The sequence below is a fragment of the Narcine bancroftii genome, chromosome 3 (genome assembly GCF_036971445.1).
Source record: "Narcine bancroftii isolate sNarBan1 chromosome 3, sNarBan1.hap1, whole genome shotgun sequence".
Lineage (NCBI taxonomy): Eukaryota > Metazoa > Chordata > Chondrichthyes > Torpediniformes > Narcinidae > Narcine > Narcine bancroftii.
Window position 1 is genome coordinate 119,730,154 of NC_091471.1, and position 15,681 is coordinate 119,745,834.

Sequence of the window (15,681 nt, forward strand, 5' to 3'; positions counted from 1 at the left end):
CCAGCAAGTATACTTTTAATAGTGATGTAATTTCAGACTGGTAACCATCAAATTAGCAATTACAATTTGACTCAACTATGCTTTAAAAATTCAGTTTTTATCAAATGGCTCAGTGAGTAAATCCATCATGGTTAACAGACCAAGAATCTTCCATTGAACTTCAGGTTACTATGTTTTCTTGAATGTTGTTCAATAGGGTTTGTTAAATTAAAAAAAGGCATCTATGTTGCTGAAAATGGTCACAAACCTGATAGTATTTTGTCCATTAAATGTGGACAGAATGTAATGTGGATGCAAGTCGCATGGACTATATTGGTGAATAATTATCAAAACTGTCCAGGAGAATGCATGAACATTTCTTACCAGGATACTTAGTGAAGAAGTTCATAGAGAAATATTTCAATGAACTCATGAAAACAATATAAGAAATCATATTTTTCTGTAGGAACGGGAGGAATTCAATTTTTTCTCTCTCTTCCAATAAACCTAACAGAATCTGCTTTTTCTTCATTGTATTTAAGGCACAACTAGAATCCAGACAAGTGACATTTGAGTCTACTCATAATTATAACTATCTTATCTGCAATTATGAGCAGGGTGGAGTTGACCTTTACAAAGGCTATTTATATGAGAGGAATGTTTTAGATTGTGTTGTTTTGAGGTTCATTTTCCCCCTTCTAATCTGCTTAATTTGTTTCTCTTCACAAGTAGTTTTAAACTAAGTGGAAAGTATGGAATATCAGCCACTGAAGTACAAAGAAGGTACAGATAAAGCCACGTGGTGTATTAGGAAAAAAAGGTTACGCTTGAAGTTTAAAAATATATTACAGATAATTATGTGCATCAACTTCCAAGCAGCTTAATGGAAATTTTTGCCTGAAGCAAAGGGTAACCAGGCATGCAGGATGATTATTTTTTTTTTTTGTTTAAGCCATTTTGATTTTGGAATGATTACATTGTTGGTGACCAAATCAACCAGTTAAATTTACAGTGTTGATAATGCCAAGAGATTTGTTGGGTGATCTGGTGCAATTAGGCACATTCCTGTACAGTAACAGGTGGAAATAATACAGACTAGCTGCAGGGAAATGTTTAATGTAAGTACATTTCATGCACTGGTGCATATTTTCCAATTCCCATTCCAGCCTTCCTTTTGACCTCCTTGAGTGAATATACTGAACTTATGCCAATTAATGCAGATTTATAAATAGTTTTGCTGTAAGTTTGTGTCCACCAGAAAAATAACTTCCAAAATATTTTGTTATCCAATAAGAGAAGCAGAATCTGAACCCAGAGTAAATTCCAAAACTGCTCCGGATGGTGGAAAGCAATATATTTGCCTCTTATTTATAATTATTCAACCTAGAATTTGTAAACAATTATAATATAAGAGCAAAGTTCTGTGGATGCTAACATCCGAAATAAAAGCAAAGGCTGCTGGACGTAATCACACTGAAAATCATTCAAGTGGAAAGGCATCAATCGGTATTGCTAACTTTCTTTCACTTTGTTTGGCATCTGAATTGCTAAGAATTTTTCGGGAAATGCAATTATGACAATAAAATCTAAAATGCACATTATAATTTGAAGCAGCAGATTTTTTTTGTTTTATATATGTTGATTTTATTTACATTTTATCTTACTAATACATCAAATTTCACTTTTGAAATAGTGCATGTACATAGCATGGAATGAAATCATTGATAGAATCACTTGAAGAAGAAAAGCAGACCTGCCTCCAATTTGTGATAAAAATCTGCGCCATTAGAGAAGAGATATCAATCAGTCACAGATGAACGTCCTAAGTTTTTAAACCTTTAAGTGTCATTTGGTTTGAACTGTTTCTATAAATAATGCAGTCAATATCCAATGTAAGTGATGTGGAAACAGAACAACATCTTGAATACCATCAAGAGACAAAATTTAGCACTCTGCTATGTAAGGTGATAGTTGATACAGATGTTGCGACTTTAATTAAAAACACAGCTTTTGTTTTTTTAACTAAGCTTGATAAATTATGTGGGTCATCATTATGAAACCAAGAGATTTGAGGACAATTAAGATGATGACTATGTTACACATAAGCACAATGTACAATTGCACCAAAATTCTAACCAGCAACAGCCACAAAATACATAGATACATTAACTACAATAGTATAAGTTAAATTGCCACAATATGCCAAAATTGAAAACAAGATAATAAACATTTTTAAAGTAATTAAATATTCACAAATGATTTGGTGCAAAAAAATGTATTGTTTCAATAATCTCTTCAGAACTTGGCCGATCCACAATAGTGTATGCTGAAAGTGGCTGAGGGTAAGAGCAATATAATTTGTCCCAAACCACCATCTGTCCCATTTGTATTATCCTGGTCAAGTTCCAACTAAATTGAAGTACAATGAAGTACTACAAAAACTGAAACTGATCAGTAAAATACCTACTTAAATTTGGGAGATAGATTGAGATTTGAGTATTGCAATGAAAGAAGTTGAATGTTAGAAAAAGTGGAAGCAAAAAATATTTGATAATGCTAATCATTTAGCCCAATTGTTTTTGGGCCTATTTGACTTACACATTCAGAGAGTTCCAACGTTCCAAGAGAGAGATGCACAAAAGAACTAAAATGTGTCTTTTTTTTTAAAATCTATTAGCTTTCACTGGCTGTTCAAAGGACATCAGTATTGCACCAAGTTCCAACATTAAAGATAAACATTGCTGTTGAGTTTTTATTCTATACAAATACCTGCTCAAAATGCAATCTCCTGCTATCCAATTGGTTCATTTAAATTAAGGGAAGCTGACAAGATAGGCACTCTGCAAAATCAGCATAAATTGAAAAATACTTGAAGACATTTAAAATGTTGAAAAAAAAGTCTTTGGTTACAATGCGATCTTCTTGTTAAGCTACTAATGAAAAATGGAAAGCATTGAGACCACCTCGAGAGAAACCTTTGCCTACTTCAGATCTTCACCAGCCTTTTTACATCAGTTCATAAACATAGCAGTTCGATAGGAGCTCACCTATGCAGCATAATATCGATGTTTGCACTTGAATTCAAATACAACTTCCAGAAATCTCTAAAGTTGCCTTTGCGTTACAGATTGGGAATCACCAGAGTCTAATTTGCATTCTCAGCAATGCTAAATTTGAGATGTGAAAGCCTGAATCCTCTGATTAATTATGATGTAGAACCACAAAGCTTAAAGGCAAGGCCTTTTTGTCTACGTTGTGGCCAGATGCATTTTATGCTCCATGTGATGAATCAAGTGGCCAGATCCCTGTCCAAGAATAGGTTAATATTCCAACACAAATCAGGGTTGCATGACACAAATAAAACTTCATTGTGATATTTGGTGGGCAAAATAATAATAATATTAGGTCAGTGTGAGCAGTTGGGAGTAAAAATTGAAAATGCTGGCCAGGTTGCATCTGCGGAGAGAGAAGCCAAGTTAACATTTCAGGTTGATAATCTTTCATCGGAACAATATGGAAGCAATTACCTTGTGCTAAATGAGCAGACAGCAGCTACAGAAACAATGAATACTTACAATTTTTTCAGTTAAGTATGAACAAAATCTATGCAGCTACAATACTGAAGTTCCTCTTTGAAAAATCTTCAATGTTTATTCTTTGCCTTTTGGAAGAGTTACTGAGAGGAGGAGGAGTTATTCTACTGACCCATTTCGGGCAGAGGAAGATGAGGGAGTAATTGATCACCCTCAGAAATAGCTTCAGGAGAAAGAAGGAGATCACAGGGCGCTGAAATACATTCTATCATTGAAGATTAAATTCTGTACAGCTGTCCTTTCACCCCTCCTAGACCCACAGTATCAGTTACCTGAAACTCACAGAGAAACAATGCAGAAGGATGTGTAGATGATTCACCAAGATTGCACAGCCTTGTAGAAATTTCAGCCTTCTGCACTGTCTTGTCACCCTGTGTCAGTGGCAGTCAAGCAGCATCTACCATCAATTCTTTTTGCTTCAGGGCCTTTTCAATTTGAACTAGGAGATATGGTACCTACAGGCCAACATAAAGCAAGAAGCAGATGCGCTCTTCATTAAGACAAGACACATACATGAAGTTCTCCATAGTGGCTGATATTAAACTTGACCAGCCAACAGGATTAGCAACAATTCCTTGTTTTCCCTAGTACTCATGACAAACTTCATATGGCACGTAAAGCATCACCAGGTCATCCAGTGATCCACTGGCAACAGAGATGAGTACCATTCTCACAAAGACCTGAGACATCATTAATGATTATGCAGGCTTGGCTGGGTTCCCTTGTACAATCAAACTATATGCATCTGTGTTCATTGCCATGTCCCTGCCCCATTTTTGTTTATGAGCAGTGAGTTTCCAGTATAATATAAGGAGATGAATTGTTGCTAATAATATTGACCATTTACCCAAACAACTTCATTAACAGGCTATCTATTTATATCAAGAAGACTATAAATGAAACAAAACAATCACATTTTGAAATAACGATAAAATACATTGATAAATTTAGGATTTTATTCCAATCAAACCCACTCCCATCTTTAATACTGTGGTTATCATATATTGTTTAGTTTGAACGTTAAGATACCTGCAGCTGAACATCATTAGTAATTAGAGCTCCAAGCAAGGAGGCTGCACCATGATCACCAAAACAATATGCCCCAACTATTACCATCAACCAAAAGAGCAGGCATCCAGAATTAACCACTTTAAATTATGCTGCAGATCTTCAAGCCAGAGCTTCCATGTGAGTTGAGGAATCCCTTTTTTAAACAAATCTTCAACCAGTTGGCGATCTTGAAGAGAAAGTCAAGTGTTATTATGCCCAGAACAGTGTTGAAAAGCCATGAAAGAGTTTCAGCAATAGACATTGCCAATGTGAAGGATCAGGACAAAAAGGAGAACTGAATTAGGACATCAGCAATAGATCTAAAGGTAAGCTATATGGTCCTGGAGCCTGCTCTACCATTTAATGAAGTTAAAATTAATCTAATCTCAGCCTCCACATTCTCCATAATTCTTGATCCCTTGATTTCAACTATCTGTGAACCCGAGGTCTTTGTGGACATGACCTGCCATTTTCTTAGCCAAGAACAATATTTTTTTTTCTCTCCCGAGGTTGCAAAAATAGACTTGTGCAGATCACTCTTCCATATCATACTTTTAGACTTAACCCCTAATTGAGGACTGCCTCCTGCATAAAGAGTAGCAGGGAGTTGGCATTATATTCAGCTGTGTGAGGCTGCTTCATTTTAAACGGATCATGAAAAGAACCAGATCAAGAGTGAAAAAAAAAACAAAAGGAGATAGCCTCTGTAAGAGATCATTCACTGTCAGTTAGGCAATAGGCACAGGGTGAAAAATCTTCTCTTTGTGAGAAGAAAACACAGTTCAAAAGAATGTGGAAAAATATTGGGTATTGCCCACTCCATTTCTTTGTCAACATGTCTGTCCACAGTCTCATGCACTGCCAAACTGAGACGAAATTGGAGGAACAGCCCCTCATATTCCATCTGGGCATGCTCCAACAGGATGGCCTTAATATTAACCTCCCGTTTCCCTTCCCCTTGTCTCCTTTCCTGTAGTTTTGTCTCTCTTTCATTTTCTCTGTTTTCTTTACACCAGCTCTGCATTTACTGAGCCAAATCCCCCACCCTGATCAATCTCACCTTTCCTTTCTCATGGCCTCTTCTCCTTGACCAATTTGCACCTTCTCTCTGATGGTCTGTACTCCTTCCCTTGCCATTTATTTTATTCAGACACAACCTGCTTTTTGTCATATCTTGAAGAAGGGCTCAGGCCTGAAATGTCAGTTACATATCTTTACCTCCTGTGGACGCTTTTTGCCAGACCAGCTGAGTTCCTCCAGTATTTTTGTGTTTTTACTACAATCACAGCATCTGCAGACTTTTGTATTCCACAATACACAGGAGACTACAGATTCTGGAAGCTCCAATCAACCACCAACTGCTGGAGGAACTCAGCAGCTCAAGCAGCATTAGAGGGAGAAAAATAATGGTCTACATTTTTTGAGCCAAGCTCTTTTGAGACCTTGCAGTTTCATCTGGTCACTCTTTATACCATCACTCTCACCTTCTAATCATTTTCCAACACTAACAGCGAAGTCTTCTAATCACACATGCTACTCGATATAGCTTGTCTTCCTCCACCTGAACCCTTACTTTTAACTTGCTTCTTTCTCTCTCCCATTGTCCCAACCTACTGTCTCCATCATGTTTCACCGCTACCTGTTTCACCAATCCTACAAAGGAGCCCTTTTCACCAGGTTCTGTACCACGTACTCTGTTATTTTTTTTTTCTTCTATACTATTTGTAACAATTGGAAGATGAGAAGAAGCTGGTCAATATTTCTAACGTCGAGATAAATACTTCTGCGACTTGCAAATGGAGATTAATCTTGTGGTAAGTCGGGAAACAAATTCAACATGCTTTTGGGTTAAAGAGTCAAAATGCTGCGAAGGAAAATGCGGTACCTACAAATGGAGACAGGAAGAAGTATCTTACGTTTGGTATCTTGAACAGGTCATTAATTGTGTTTCTGCACAAGGTACTTGGGGTGATGCCTCAGGCACTGACATATTCATCTACTCACTTCCAATTCTGGTTAGTGTGTTGCAACAATTCTATTTTTGGTCAATGCATATCTTTTGTTTTCGCATATGCTCCATTAGGCCCTCACCTGCCCTGACACTATCTCTTTGATAGTCTCAAAATGATAGGAGCTATCAGAAGCTGCTCTTCTCCAAGGTACTGAACTCATAAAATCAATATTTATCTGAGGGACTTAGCTCCTCTCTTTGTCAAGTAAGTAGTCACTAAATATTCCAAATTTCATGTAGGCTTTACCTTACACAATGGGAAGCAACATGCATTATCAATTCAAATGTTAGTTGCCAATGAAATACAAAATAGTGTAGGCTTCCTAGCCCTGTGATTTGCCCATCAGAATCCTGAACACTCATCAGGAAAGTCTGGTGATGGTTGGAGAAGTGTTGACGGAGACATGATTATGGTGGGGGCTGAATTTTCCCTTCATTTGTCTTACGTTGAAAGAAGCTTCACTTTGATTCCAGAACAAAGACAAAAGCCACATTACAATTGTAATTTCAATGCTGTAAGATGTCTTATTAAAAGCCTAATCCCAATAAACATTTTTTTTTTACCTATACTGTAGGTAATATTTGAGAAACCATTGTAGCACAATTATAGAATTGTACTTATAATTAGGATGGATACACAATATCAAATTGAATTAAATATGTCGAAAGAATTGGAGACAGAGGCAAAATTGTTTGAATAGGAAACAATGAGTAAAGGGACTATTAATGTTTGATAGGCATGACAAAATAACATTTAAGAAGAAAGCACATATAAGAATTAAGGAATAGTAGCAACTTAAAACAAAGATGTTGTGATTTTGCAAAAAAAAATGAGCCAAGTAATGCAGGGCGATGAAATAAACTCTATATCCCCACCTACAGGTCAGTAAAAGAAAAATCTGCAGCAATTTTGTATTACAGTGGTTTCATACTTCAGCAGAAGTGCACTGGCAGTGTTAATACAGTGGAATATGTAAATGACAATATTTGATTTTGCTCTACATTGGTGAATTTGGGACACTTTGTATGTTGATTAAATATACATAAACCTCTTATTTCTGATCTCTGTGTGAATGCTCTTTTAAGAATAAAAATTAATTTCAATTCTTTCCATCATTTAACATTTGAATTGTTGATGATCTTTATGAATTTAATGAATTATCACTTTTGTGAAGGGTTAGGATTATATGTCATCTTGAACATTAACACTAATAGGTGTAACAATTTCCACCTAATTCTCCTCCTCCCACTTTGATACAAATATATCTGTTAGTTCACATGTTTAAGAATTTGATCAGAATTAGGATATTCAGCCCATCTAGTCTGGACCACTATTCAAATTATGTCTGATATTTTTTTTCCTCTCAATCCCATTCTCCTGCCGTATTCTGAAGATAATCAAGGACCCATCAACATCTGCTTTAAATATACTTAATGATGTGGCCTCCACAGATGTCTGTGGTTAAAAATCCCATAGATTTACCACCCTCTGGCTGAAGAAATTTCTTCTCATCTCTGTTCTAAAGGGACATCCTTTTATTCTGAGGGTATGGGATCCTAGTCTTAGATTCTCCCAGTACTGAAAGCAATTTTCTGTATCCACTCTATTTCGCCCTTTCAATATTTGAAATATTTTGATGAGATTCCCTCCTCCCAGGGAAGTCATGTGATGACTTAGAGGACGCAGTGCACCCTCACGATTCCTGGAGGTTTTACTAAAAAATGTGTTAATTAAGTAAAATTGAGATGTTAAAACAATTTTAAAGTTAATTTCAAGTTACTATAGATTAAAAAAAATGTCTCCACGCAAAGAAAAATATGCGAAGATCACACTGAAAGAGAAACACGAAGGAAGAAAGGAAAAGAACTTGGGCCTACCTCGTCAGCGAATCTGGCCGCTGAAGTATCCTCTAGGACCACTGCAGACAGCCCTGGTGAGGGACCATCTCACGGAGCCATCTCTGTGTCTCTCTGCAAAGATGGCGCCGTTGTAAAAACTGGATCTGCACTGCACATGCGCGAGGGGTCGTGCATGCACACTGGGGATGAAATAAAATAGATTTCCTCCTCCAAGCTTTTTAAACTCCAGTAAATATAGATGCAGGATGATCAAATGCTCTCATAGATTAATCCACCAATACCTAGAATTGGTGGACCCTGCCTTTCTCAGACACAACACTGCTCACAACACACCAAATGTGGTCTGTCCAATCCCATACAAAGACTCAGCATTACATCATTGTTTTTATATTCTAGTCCTCTCTAAATGAATACTAACATTGCATTTGCCTTTCTTACTCATCACTCAACCTGCAAAGCAACCTTTAGGAAGTCCTGCACTTGGACTCCAAAGTTCTGTTCAACCTCCACTTTCCAAATTTTCTTCCCATTTAGAAAATAATCATCTTCTTTATTCCTTCTATCAAAGAACATGACCTTGCACTTCACTGTATTTCATCTGCCATTTCATTCCTCTTTTTCTCAAACTGTCCCAATCCATCAGCAGAGTCCCTGCTTTCGCAACACTACCCGCCCCTCCTCCTTTCTTCATATCATCCACAAACCTGGCCACAAAACCATCAATTCCATCATGCGAATCATTTACATACAACAAGAAAAGAATTGGATGCAATACCGACCCCTGCAGAACATCAGCTAACCAGAAGAGGATCCCTTTACTCCCACACTTTGCCTTCTGCCAGTAAACCAATCTTCTGTCCATGTTCATATATTCCCTGTAACACCATTTGCTCCTATCGTGTGCTGCACTTCGTCAAAGGCCTTCTGAAAATTAAAGTAAACATCACTGACTTTCCTTTGCCTGTCCTACTTGTTACTTCCCCAAAGAATTCCAACAGATTTGTCAGGCTAGTACTCCTCTGAAGGAAACCTTGCTGAGTTTGGTCCACTTAATTGTGTGCTTTCATACCAACCACTGAAGTCAAGCTAAAAGGCCTATAATTTTATTTCTTTTGCCTCTCTTCCATCTTAAAGAGTGAAGTGACCGTTGCACTTTTCCAGACATCTGGAATATTCTTGACATTTGTAGAATTTATTCACAATCTCTTCAGCGACCTCTTTCAGAAACCTGGGGTATCCACCAATCTAGGAGACATTCCTTCAGTTCCTTCGGCTTCCAAGGCACCTACTCTCTAGTTATAGTGGCTACACTTACTTCTGCCTCCCAAGCCGCTCAAATTTCTCGCATGCCTCTGGTGTTCACCATTTCTCTGTTCCCGTGATGACTTTTCCATCATCATTTTCCAGTAGCTCAACATCCACTCTTGCCTCTCTTTCAAAAGAAAATGTGGTATTCTCTTTTATATTGGCTTGCTTACTTTCATATTTCATTTCTCTCCACTTATTTGTTTTCTTTTTAAAATTGCCTTCTGCTAGTTTTTAAAAGCTACCCAATTTTTTTGGTTCCCTACTAATTTTTTGCACAACTGTATACTCTCTCTATTGCTCTTGTGCCACCTTTGACTTTCCTTGTCAATGACAATTGCCTCATCCTTTCCTTTAGAATGCTTCTTCTACTTTGGGATAAACAACCTTGCTTCTTCCTAATTACTCTCAAAATCTCCTGCCATTGTTGTTCTACTGTCTTCCCTGCTAGGGCCCTTTCAATCAATTGTGGCCAGCTCCTCTCTCATGCCTCTGTGGTTACTCAACTGTAATATAGACACATCTGATTTTAGCTTCTCCCTCTCAAACTGAAGTGTAAAGGCCATCATATTGTGATCACTGCCTCTTAACAATTTCCTTACCTTAAACTCCTTAATCAAATCCAGTTCAATGCACAGCATCAAATCATTTTCCTGAGTACACAAACTGCTCCAAAAGTCATCTCATGGGCACTCCACAAATTTCTTCTCTTGGGATATAGTGCCAAACTAATTTTCCCAGTCTACCTGCATATTAAAGTCCTCTATGAACACCATAACCATATAACCATATAACAATTACAGCATGGAAACTGGGCATCTCGGCCCTTCTAGTCTGCACCAAACTATGTACTCTCCTCTAGTCCCACCTACCTGCACCTTGCCCATAACCCTCCATTCCCCTCCTATCCATATATCTATCCAATTTTTCCTTAAATAACAAAATTGACCCTGTCGCCAGTATTTCTTCCAGAAGCTCATTCCATACAGCTACCTCTCTCTGAGTGAAGAAGTTCCCCTTCATGTTATTTCTAAACTTTTGCCCCTTAACTCTTAACTCATGATCTCTTGTTTCAATCTCTCCTACCCTCAAGGGAAAAAGCCTATCCACATCAACTCTATCTATCCCCCTCATAATCTTAAATACCTCTATCAAATCCCCCTCAACCTTCTATGTTCCAAGGAATAAAGACCTAATCTGCTCATTCTTTCTTTGTAATCTAGATGCTGAAAACCAGATAACATTTTTGTGTATCTTCTCTGCATTCTCTCTATCTTGCTGATATCCTTCCTATAATTTGGTGACCAGAACTGCACACAGTATTCCAAATTTGGCCTCACCAATGCCTTGAACAATCTCAACATCACCTCCCAACTCCTGTATTCTATGCTTTGATTTATAAAGGCAAGCATACTAAAAGCCTTCTTCACCACCCTATGAGATTCTACCTTCAGGGAATGATTAACTATTATTCCTAGATCTTTCTGCTCCACTGCATTCTTCAATGCCCTCCCATTGTATGTCCTGTTTTGATTATTCCTTCTAAAATAAAGCACTTCACACTTCTCAGCATTAAATTCCATCTGCCTTCTTTCAGACCACTCTTCTAAGCAGTCCAAATCCTTTTGCAATCTTTGAAAACCTTCTTTATTATCCACAATTCCACCTATTTTAGTATCATCCACATAAAAATTTATTTTTTTTTAAATTTTTTAAAAGATTTTTCACACAATGAACCATACTGACCAAAATACATACAGACATTTTTCTCTTGAATATATACAGTGTCATTTTCTCCCCTTTTCCCCCCTCCCTTCCCTCCCTCCCTCACCCCCCTTCCCGTTTATTCAAAGTTCAATCTATATGATTCATTAAACCCGGTAAACAATGTCGTCACTTAATAAAAATAAACAAGAATTTTTTTTCTTTTACTTTCACATACTGAGTCAGTTCATTTTGTTGTCTTCTCCTTCTGTCATTTTAGGAGGTAGAGGTTCGTGGTAGGATTTCTCTATTGTGTTTCATGTATGGTTCCCATATTTGTTCGAATATTGTGATGTTATTTCTTAAATTATATGTTATTTTTTCTAATGGAATACATTTATTTATTTCTATGTACCATTGTTGTATTCTCAAGTTGTCTTCTAATTTCCAGGTTGACATAATACATTTTTTTGCTACAGCTAGGGCTATCATAATAAATCTTTTTTTTATGTTCCATCCTAATCGAGTCCAAATTCTTTATTTCTTATATTACTTAGAAGGAAGATCTCTGGGTTTTTTGGTATGTTACTTTTTGTGATTTTATTTAATATCTGGTTTAGATCTTCCCAAATTTTTTTCACTTTCTCATATGCCCAAATTGCATGTATTGTTGTTCCCGTTTCCTTTTTACGGTAAAAACATCTGTCTGATAATGTTGGATCCCATTTATTTAACTTTTGGGGTGTGATGTATAGCCTGTGTAGCCAGTTATATTGTATCATGTGTAACCTCGTGTTTATTGTATTTCTCATAGTTCCAGAGCATAGCGTTTCCCATGTTTCATTCTTTATCTTTATGTTTAGATCTTGTTCCCATTTTTGTTTAGGTTTACAGTTTGTTTCCTCGTTCTCCTTTTCTTGCAGTTTGATGTACATGTTTGTTATAAATTTTTTAATTATCATTGTGTCTGTAATCACATATTCAAAATTACTTCCTTCTGGTAACCTCAGTCTACTTCCCAATTTGACCTTCAAGTAGGTTTTCAATTGGTGGTGAGTTATACCATATTTGTCCTTCATTTGTTCAAAAGATAATAAGTTATTTCCCGAAAAACAATTTTCTATTCTTTTGATCCCTTTTCTCTCCCATTCTCTAAAGGAAAGGTTATCTATTGTGAAAGGGATTAGCTGATTTTGCATCAATATTATTTTTGGTAGTTGATAATTTATTTTATTCCTTTCTACGTGAATCTTCTTCCAAATGTTGAGCAGATGGTGCAATACTGGTGAATTCCTACGTTGCACCAATTTTTCATCCTACTTATATGTTCAGATATCTTCTCCCCTATTTTATCTAGCTCTAATCTGGTCCAATATGGTTTTTCCCTTGTTTGATAAAAATCTGATAGGTATCTTAATTGTGCTGCTCTATAATAATTCTTAAAGTTTGGTAGTTTTAAGCCTCCTTGTTTGTACCATTCTGTTAATTTATCTAGTGCTATCCTCAGTTTCCCCCCTTTCCATAAGAATTTCCTTATTATTTTCTTTAGCTCCTTGAAGAATTCCTCTGTTAGGTGAATTGGTAATGATTGAAATAGGTATTGTATCCTTGGGAAGATGTTCATTTTAATACAGTTTATCCTTCCTATCAGTGTTAGTGGTAGGTCTTTCCAGTGCTCTAAGTCGTCTTGTAATTTTTTCATTAATGGCTGATAATTTAGTTTATATAGATGGCCGAAATTATTATTTAGTTGTATACCTGGGTATCGAATTGCTTGTATTTGCCATGGTGATTCTTTTAAACTTTGTGAAATCCCATCATCCAGATCATTAATGTAAATGACAAACAGCAAGGGACCTATTACAGATCCCTGAGGCACACTGCTTGTTACCGGCATCCAGCCTGACAAACAGTTATCCACTACAACTCTCTGGCATCTCCCTTCCAGCCACAGTTGACTCCATTTGACTATCTCAAAGTTAATACCTAGCACATGAACCTTCCTAACTAACCTTCAACGTGGAACCTAATCTAAGCCCTTATTTCTTGGATGCCTTTGAAGTGCAGTCGATGAAGTAGACAAAGACGATGTGGTCAAACAATAATCATGGCTTTTATTAGCAGAAACTCATGGTACAATAATGAAAGACAATAGGTGCATACACAGTTATACCCAAGGGGAGTGTCCTTAACAGTAGAGATAATGCACAGCCAATGTTAGTACAGCAAGGCTCGCCAGAGGGGAGACAGGCAGCTTGGCGGACATTCAGCACAGCCTTCTTTAACTCCTGTTGTAATTTGTATCCCACATCATGCTATGATTTGAAGTTCTATCTCAAACTCCTATCAGGTTCATTTCACCCTGGCACTTTCTCAATACTTCCCACAAGGATTCTACATCTTCTGATCCCATGACCTTCTTGCTGTGAATTTGATTTAATTTCAATGATCGAACCATCCCATCCCCTCTGTCCATTTGCCTGTCTTTCTGATAGGATATGTATCTGAAAATTTTACTTCCAGTTGTGATCCCTCTTCAGCTCTGACCCTGTTATGCTCACAATGTTATACCTGTCTATTTCTAATTGTGCTTTAAGTTCATCTATCTTGTTTTGTACACAGTGCACATTTAAATATAACCCCTTTAGTCTTGTATTCATCATCTTTCTTCTCACATCTGTCTCCATGTTACCTGAGGTTAAATTCTTATCCTTTTTTTCATCTTTCTGCCTTTTTTTATATTCTGGAGATGTCAATAACTTCTCCTGTGCTCTCCTTGCCTTCAGCTTTATTGATAGTTTTGCAACCTGTTTTATCCACCACCTACTGTTCCATTTAAAGCCCTATTCACAGCCAAAGTTATATGATTAGCTTGAATCCTGGTCCCAGCATGATTCAGGTGGAGCCTGTCACATCAACCAACTCCCTCTGACCCCAATACTGGTGCCAATGTCCCATTACGTTTTTTTCAGAGTTCAGACTTCAGATTTATTGTCAGAGTACATACAACCCTGAGATTTTTTTATTTCTGTGGGCAAAGGAGAATTACCACTCATTTGTAGTGCATAAAAACTGTACTTAATGTATACATGTAAACAAATAAAGCAATGTAAACAAACTAACTCTGCAATACAGAGAGAACCAATAAAGGGCACAAGTAAGAATCCTTAAATGAGTCTTGATTGAGTTTGTTGTTGAAGAATCTGATGGTGAAGGGGTAGCAGCTGTTCCTGAACCTGGTGGTGCAAGACTTATAATGCCTATACCTCTTTCCTAATGATAACAACAAGAACAGAGCATGTGCTGGGTGATATGGATCCTTAATGATTGCTGCTGCTCACTAATGGCAGTGTTCCCTGTAGGTGTTCTCGATGGCATCCCGGCCTGTGTCCACTGCCTTCTGCAGGGCTTTCAACTCAGGTCTCTGTTACTGCCACTCCACTCAGGCTTTTTGCACCTCGGCCAAAGTACCAAGTTCCCCATTGATTCACGGACTATGCCATAACTTTCACTTGGAGAATTGAGAATGGCCATGACATGATTTCTACCACATTCATCCTTGATGAATGTCACCCAGTTCACAGCTGAAGCAGCAACTGCTGAGTCCATTCATTTCAATAGTGGGATATGTATTGAGTTTGAGATGAATATTTGCTTTTTACACTTTTTGCATTAATTGTATGTATGTTTTATTTTTAAAAAAAATCAATGCTCTTGAATATGAAAGCTAGTCAAAAATATTCATAGTCCTTGATGGGTTTTAAACTGCCCTAAACAAGATGGATAGAGTCAGTTATCTGGCTGCAAAATTACAGAAATTGTATTGATCTGATATCACCATAATCTCCCCTCACCAAACATGGCAAACTTGGATTGTGCAAAACCCTTTTAGCCAAAATTTATTTTTGATTACATTTTTTTACAAAAAGAAAACTGTTCAAAGTTCTTCCCACCCTTTTTTTGTATCCATAGATTTCCATCACTGTACATTGTTCCATTCATTTATATTACACCATTTCCATCACTGTGGCACCTTATTATTACACCCCCAGTTGTTGCAGAGGCCTCCTCTGTTGTTGGAGGGGCTTCCCCTCAATCTTAGCCCCTTAATACCTGGTAATGGATGGACTCTAGACTGTGCTCCTTCCCCCTAGTGCCCTCAAGTTGGTTGCCCAAAGC